This window comes from Rhinopithecus bieti, unplaced genomic scaffold (assembly GCF_001698545.2).
Source record: "Rhinopithecus bieti isolate Rb0 unplaced genomic scaffold, ASM169854v2 scaffold_30775, whole genome shotgun sequence".
Lineage (NCBI taxonomy): Eukaryota > Metazoa > Chordata > Mammalia > Primates > Cercopithecidae > Rhinopithecus > Rhinopithecus bieti.
The window spans coordinates 3,126,639-3,135,108 of NW_016813906.1; positions in this window are offsets into that span (position 1 = coordinate 3,126,639).

Here is an 8,470-nt window from a genome sequence, read left to right on the forward strand (position 1 = left end):
TTCTATAAATAAGGGGACTGAGGAAACTAGTAATATCTACTACATATTTCTTGCTCTAGAATAACTTGAGAAGGTTGTTTTATGTTCCTCTTAAAAAGTAAATATAAGAACACTGAACACAGCCACAGTGCTGCATATTCTTTAGGTGGAATTACCTCTGCAAAACACATGTATTCAGAGGAAGGTCTTTATTGTCCCCTTCTCCATTTGCCTCAAGATAAATACCATCACTCCTCCTCTGGTTCTTCCTTTTGGGTCCTGTTTGTCACATATTCCTTCTTACCTTCCTTTCACTCACCTCAACAGTTTCTTCCTTCCTCCTCAATTGTCTTTACCTTTCCACAACCTTCAAGAATTGTGGAACATGACCTTACCCAATTAAGACATAAAAGTAGCCCCAAACTGCCATCAATACAATTTTGGGTCACTTGATTATTAAAATAGCAAGAAGGCCTCTTACTTGTTACATTGAATATTGTGAAAACATCTAAGTTCAAATTCTGCTTTAGTCTATTTTTAAAGAGGGAGGGAGAGAGGAGAGAGAAGGAGGGAGGAAATAAGGAAGGGAGGCAGGAAGGAAGGCAGGAAGACAGGAAGGAAGGAAGGCAGGCAGGCAGGAAGGAAGGAAGGCAGGCAGGGAGGGAGGCAGGGAGCGAGGGAGGGAGGTGGGGAAGGATCTTTGTGATTTTGTTGGAAAACTCTCCTGGTTCTGTTAGGTTACATCCTGTAAGCCCATCACTTTGGAATATATTTGCCCATTTTGACACTCTCCCTGGCCAAACACTCACACCAGTTGCTTCATTGTGATTACTGAATCTGCAGGTCATTAGGGTCTCCCGTTAAAACTTACTACAATGTCTACAGTTGCCACATCTGTAATTTAAGAGGACACACACCTGCTTTAATTACAGGGCCCTTGAGAGATAACAAGATATAAGTAACATGACCAGATGAGAGTCAATTGCTGAAACTGTTTCTTGATAAAATGTGCTTAGCTCCAGAGGCTAAAGCTCACTCACTCTTTCCTATACAGCATCAAGGTGTCAATAGGCACACGGCTACTGGGAATAATTGAAATGCTTCTCTTCATTGAGAAATTGCCCATACAGTAAACAAAGCCCACATAACATAGCAGTAGATGTCAGAATCATTTCTGGCACATTCAGTCATCAAAAGAGAACCTGGACACGAGAAAGCTGCAGTGGAATATTCCAGTGCAGATATTATAATCCAACATTTATGTCTTCCCTTAGTGAACATAACTTTATGCACCAAACTACCATCCTTGAGATTTGATTCTCAGTTTATTTGCTGTCTTTTTTATTTTTTGTATATAATCTTGAAAAGACTGACAAAAAAAAAATCTGTTTTATTTGTTTTCAACTTGCAGCCTTCTTTTAACAGGTGAGAGGTTGAAGAAAGTGATATGCAAGGGCTGGGAACTGCAAGCAGAGCATTCAAGGCATTCCCCAACTCTAAAGCTGTATCATCTCATCCCCAAAATAATATTCCTGTCATTTAGCAGATCCTATTGTCAGCAGCCTATTTCTTGGGAAGAGTCAAGATAGGACTCAGTTTAAGGCGAGAGAGGATAATTTCATGCTCACAGAGTCTGCTGCAGTTCCAAGAGTATCTTCAAAGCAGCTCCCTGTGTTAAGTAATTCAGAGACACAAGATGTTTCCATCTTGGGTCTCTGCCACCACAACTGGAAACCTCCTGGGCTGCCATACCAGGGAGGAAGAGCCTAGATGGCCAAGCATGAACTCTTAAAACTGTTGTCTGAAAATGAAATACACCTGTTCACAGCCCATTATCCAGAGTTAGTAATATGGGGCTGCTGATTGGAAAAGACCCTGGGATATATGAAAAGTACTCAGATATTCAGGAAGCAGTAAATTTCTTTGCTATACTTATGAATAATATGCTCTTCACACTCCCAACAAACTAATATTTCTCAAATACCATTTGTGTTGTGTTACTTCCTCAGTAAAAAGCTTAGTATTATTCCCCAAGCACCTGGCATTTTTATGTTATGTAACACCTAGTCATTTTTTTCCAATATGCTTAAAGCTTCAAGAGGTTATGCGTTAAGACAACACTTTTGAGACGGGTAATATTGTGGTCATGGTTAAGGTTCTGTAGGTTTGGCACAAGGACAGGGTTCTGGGGAAAATATCATAAGATCATAAGTTCAGGGCGGGCAGGGCCCACATCTGTCTTCTTCACATTGAATCTCTACCACTACCACATATTACAGTATCAGTAAATATTACTGGAATTTAATTGAACATCATAATTTTTCCTGTGGCTAGTTCTATCTCCTGAAGCAAGTATAAATTCCTCTCCACTGGCAATGGCTTTCTTAGGGCTCCTGTTCCACTTCTCTCCAACACTGCTTCCACAAGCATCATATGTATAACAATGAACACAACAATAAAACTCAGATTTACAACTTATAAGGCACTTTCACAAGTATATTTTTCAGCCATAAACTCCTCTGTAACACATTCAAAGTAGGTATAAATATTCCCATTTTATAGATGGACAAGCAGAATATCAGAGGCAATATTTCAAACTTACCTCTTCCGATTTCAGTCCAGAGTTCTTTCAATCATTCCAGGATTCATGACAATCCATGCCTACACGTTTTCCTTATACCGTGTGCATGCCACTTTGCTCTGCTCTCTTCTGCCCTGCCTTGCAATGTTTCCTCCCTACTCTTCCTCCTCGACCTGGTCCTCACATTCTTCCTTCTCCAGAATTTCTTTTTAAACTACTTCACACCAAATCATTGTTCCTCCTCCTAATTCTGTTTGGATGTGCCATTTGTAGCTAGATCATAATCCACTATGCTTTGGGCCTTCTCTGTAAACAGATTGGAATTCTTGTGGGGAGAAATTTTATTTTCTACCAATTTGCTATGTCCCTAAGTATCTAACAATGTGTTTGAGGCATAGCTCTTGACCATTTTCATTATACTTCAAAGCAAGAAGAAAAGAAAATTTGAGTAAACCTGTGCTAACTGATGAACCCTAACTGTAAATGGCACCTGGACTGACTTTGATTGTAGACATCGATGCCTTACAGCTATTACAGAGTTTAAAGCCACCTTAATTTTACATTCATCTTTAAAATGTTTTGTTTATAAATTCAAAGGTTATTATGAAGAATTAAACACCCATTTGTACTCTAGAAACATTCCATAAAGACACAATAAATGAGGCAAGAATTATTAGCAAGTCTTTTAATAACTAACCGAAAATAACAGGATAAATAAACCACAATACTTAACCACTGTCAATTTAGTTCAGTACCTTCTTTCTCACTATAAAACTAGGGTAGGGGAGTATTTTTATAGGATGGTGTAGTGGTCCTCTACAGAATCAACTTCAAATTAGTGAATATAATTAAATCCATTATAAAGCTATTTTTCTTTTACTTTAGGTACTGCATTCTATATATTAACTACCTATTATGTAAAGTAGCTCTTATATTTATTTGTCCAAAGGCTGTCAAGTATCCTGAAAGTTGTTGAAGAAATTAATCTCATCGGCATTTTAGGTAACACATCTGTTAATAACCTTTGTTATTCAGACTTTAAATTAGTCCTCTTTTGTCTTAGAGAGTGGGATTTTAGAACTGTTATATTTCTGAATTGAATTGATTTATTTCCAAAGTACATGAGCTAAATGATTTTTAAATTAATTTCCTCATATATTGAACATGCTTGCTCTATTACGACATATTGAAAAGTAAGATACAGACCCAAACAAAACACTATGCCTCTTAAGTTGCCAGCGGGATTTTGTAGGTGGTGAGGAAAACACATGGCATTCTAGTTAAAGAGGGTAGTTGTAATTCTCCGTGCTTATCATCAACATCTTCAAATCACACACTTCCGCAGCCCAGCATTCTCTTGGCTGACACTCATAATTCTTTTTAACTTGACAGAGTGGGGAAGCTAGTGAATGGGGAAGGAGATAAAGATGTGGGCAAAGTTTCTAAGGGGTTGACTCAGATATGTATTTAGATATGCAAAAACAGAATTTCACATTAGGATCAAGAAAAGAAGAACCTACTGGCTTAGTCCTCCTCCCGCAAAACAAGAAAGATCAAAATGCTAAGACAAAATGGGCCACAGTGAAGTTTAAACTGTAGATGTTTTCCCATTATTCAGGGCATTTATGCTAATTGTACTGACAAAGAGTCTATCATTATTTTGGCTCCCTCATTAAGAATATTAAAAGGTCTGGGCTGACATAAAGAAGTATGTAAAAGCAAAGTTTTATTACAGATGTCAAATTTGTTAAAGAGTGATTCATGATAGATTAGTTTATTGAAGTGTGTAATAAGTTTAATTACAAATCTTTTCAAATTCTTTTACCTCTAACTCAATAAAGAAAAGGAAGAAGGTATAGTTTATCTTCAAAGGGGAGAGAAAAATTATTCGTGGGAACAATATGGCAAAACTAATTTAATCCTTAGTAGTTTAAAATTAAAAAAAAAAAAAGAAAAAAAGAAAGGATCAGCAAAATATGGCTGGTGCTGGTGGTGCATGATTACACCAAGCACTTTTTTGTTGAGACAGGAAAAAGATTTATGTTCCTTGGTAAAAGACTATGTGTAGTGTGAACGATACTGAAAGGTAACTGAACAGAGGCTGATGGGAGAGATAAGGGAGCAAATGCTCAGAAAGTCGTGTTGGGTCAGAGAGATGTGCAGAGGGATGAATGTTAAACACCTCTGCATGGGCACCAGAATGATCACAGATGATTTTTTTAAAGTGTACTCTTCACTTTTCCATTCTACACATCTGTTAGCTTTTTAAAAATTAAAACATACACACATCCAAACTTAAATACAAATATATTTGCATTAAGAGACTTACTTCTAAAGAAATATGTTGTGTGAAGAGAAGTCCATGTCATAAGGGGCCCCATCAGAGTAAGTACCTGGATTCCAAATGATACATGATACAGAAGGCATGTCCTACTAATGCATACAAGAATAAGGCCCAGCCTTCCATTTCCAAATAAGTCTGGTGCAATTTTTCAGTTGTATTTGATGATAAAGCAGTTGAATTCAAGATGGATAAAATGCAATCGACAGTGTCCCTTGTAATAGAAACAATATCATTCATTTTTTGTAATTTTCCGAACCAGATGTATTTTTTCCCATTTTTTGGATGCCTTGTGTTTCTATTTCTCAAATTACAGGGCAGTAGTTATTTTGCACTCATTTTTTTTTCTGCATCACAACTTTATCCTCAATTGAAGGGTTCCCTATTTCTCCACGATGCAGCATCTAATGGAAAATAATTAAGTAATTGTTATATTGAGTTGCTCCCCTCTTCTCATGCTGGTTTATAGCAAGGATAAACAAATTGACAATCAAATAAAGAACTATGTATTGACTAACTACTGTGTGCCCAGCTCTATAAGAAATGCAGGAGAAAAGGCCTTCTTACCCTCAATATGCACACTAGCTGGCCAATCGAAATCAACAAAAGAATGGCTAAACAAGATTTGATTATGGGTGTTAGCTCATATGTCAATAATAAAGGATGACTTGTAGAGCACAGGAAAATAAGTGCAAAAGCAAATAGAGAAGTGGTTAAAAAAAAAAATGGGTAGAATTCACCAGAGAAGACTTCAAGGTGGAGATGAAATTAAAGCCAGGCCTTGATATATGGCATATATATATATATATAGATGGAAAGAAGCTATCAGGTGAAGGAAGTTGCCATGCATTGAGAATCTATTACAGGCCAAGCTTTACTATGTCAATGTGATTATACTTGTTTTACAGTTGAGAGAGATGGGGCTTGGAGGAATTTAGTAACAAGTTTCCCACAGACAAACTTCCATTAAATAGTACAGATTGGATGCAAATCCAGGTCTATCTAACCCTAATGTTTGGGCATTTTTTACTATTATAGGAAAAGGAACTACAGAAAGAGTAAGAAAGATTGTTGGCGAATACAGTTATATGATCTGCCTGGCAGTCAAAAGAACACATCCTAGACATCATTTATAGCAATTATTTTGTTTTATAAAGTGTTTGTGACCCAGAGAGAATAGGAAATGAAGTTATATACACAGAATCTGCAAACAAGGCTTAGGAACACACTCAGACTCTGGAGATGAGTATGGGATATTTTAAGATAATTTGTACAGCACAGGCTGAACATTTTTCTGTGGTATATGGCTCTCCAAATTCAGTCTACACATAATCTTCCAATCTCACAGGAGCTCTGAACATTTGCTGTCTCTGGGTTCAAGGGACCACCAGAATTTCTAAGCAAGGAAGAACAGGCCAAACGAAGGTAAGTTGCAAAAAGAGGTATTTCCTTTGCCTTGAATAAGGTGGCCCTAAATCTTCCCAATCCAGAGACCATAAACAGTTGGATTCTGGAAGTCCTTCATCAAGAAATGAACCAATATTTTCGGAGTACTGGCTACGTGCCACACACTATGTTTATGAACCTACAAATCCACAATTATGAATATCATTTTAAAAAACTCTGCTTTATATAAACATACAGGTTAAGCATACAGGCTCTGGCGGCAGACTCTCTGAGTTTCATATCTCCTCCTCTTCACTTACCAGCAATGTTACATTGGGCAATTTACCTCTTTGAGCTTCAGTTTCCTGATCTGTAGAATGAGAAAAATAATACTACCTACCTCACAGGGTTATTGTGAGGATTGATTTAGATTATCCAGGTAAAACCGTTAGACAATACTTGGAAACTACTAAGCACCGAGTAAATGTCACGAGCTGAAGAGGCGGAGGGAGAGGATGCCAGGACTATTGCTTCTGGTTTTTGCACAACAGCTCAATTTTTAATTTCTACTTTGATTATCTGTATAATCACAGCAAGTCTTTGCAGAAACAAAAATAGATAGTTATTCATTTTTTGGATCTGATTCATCAGTGTATACTTTAGTAGTATTGTACTATAAAAATGTGTTATAGGAAAGAGCATACTAAACTAAAATTCTTCTGGTTCCTTTCATGAATTAAGCTACAGTGAACCACTCTGTCATTCAGGACAGGGCAATATATGCTGTGGTAACAAACCCTGAAATTTCAGCAGCTTAACCCCTCCACACATAGCTGTATACCTATGCACACACTGGCTTTGTGTTTTGAAGAATTCTCCACTGGGTGGTTCAGGGACTTAGGCTACTTCCATTTTGCAATTCTCCCTCTAAGGATCTTCACTTCTAATATATAAATGGAGAGAGAGAAAGAGAAAGGGAAAAGGAAAGGGAAGAAGAGAGGCAAGGAGAATGAGGAAGAGCAAAAATATAGAAACTCCACCCACTTTTCACTGCCCTGGACTGCAAGTGAAATGTCGATTTTTACTCATGTTCCACCAGTAAGCATTAGTCACATAAACACACCTATATGTACAGATGCTAAGAAATGCAGAGGACTCATAAACAGTTGGTAACTAACATCCTCCTACATGTTACATCACAGCAAAATTGCTTAGTTTATAGCTAAAGGTCTCTGAATGAGAACAGGCAAAGAGCCTCACGGCCCACTGAGACCTCATTGCTGGACCCTACCTATTGTAAATGGATATTCCTCAAATGGAATAGGAAGAATTGTAATATTTTAATGAGTAAATCTGGAATACAGAAAAGGCCTTCAATACTTTTAGTAAAGATCCTTTAGTAAAGGCGTCAAATCTAAAGTGATGATTAGATGTAAAATGAAATTTTAGTTGACATAGGAGGCAGACAGGAACTTCCTAGCATGTGTTATGAGAAAAAAACAAACAGAATTTTATGAAGAACCTGATAAAATGTTGAAAGTATTTTATTATGTAAATGCAAAATGCTACTGTAAAAGATCATATATTAAGACAATTTGTAGGACCTAGATTCCTGCCTGCCCCAATCAGAGGAAACATTTCCGATATAACATTAGCTTCATGAAGAGTATCTCTCTAACCGGAATTTGGCAAGCTGAAGCAGAATTTGTCCTCATCCAGCTACCTGAATCATAACCTGTTGGTCAGCTACTTCTAATTGAAAAAGTTAAGAATGTTTTTTTAAAACTAGGTCTCTGGAGTCAAGGGACTCATTATTATTATTACTTTTTACTTTCTCCTTTCAAAGATCTTATTAACTCCTGTTTTTTTCAAAGGCTCTATCAGCTATACAAGTGGCATGTATTAAGTCATGATTAATTTTAAATATTTTGTAAAGCAAATATGTTTGTATGTATATACATGTATGTGTAAAAGCACTCTTAAAAGTTCACAAAACAATGAAACATAGAGCAAAAAGAAAGACTTATTGTGTCTCATGAAACTACATTACTTAGTTGGGAAAAATAGGTAAACCTGAGCTACCCCCATGCCACCACTAGCACCATACATAAATGCTGAAGTTTTAGTTTTGGCAAAAGCCACTACTGATTGGGAAAAGTTGTAAAAAAACAGGAGTTAATAAG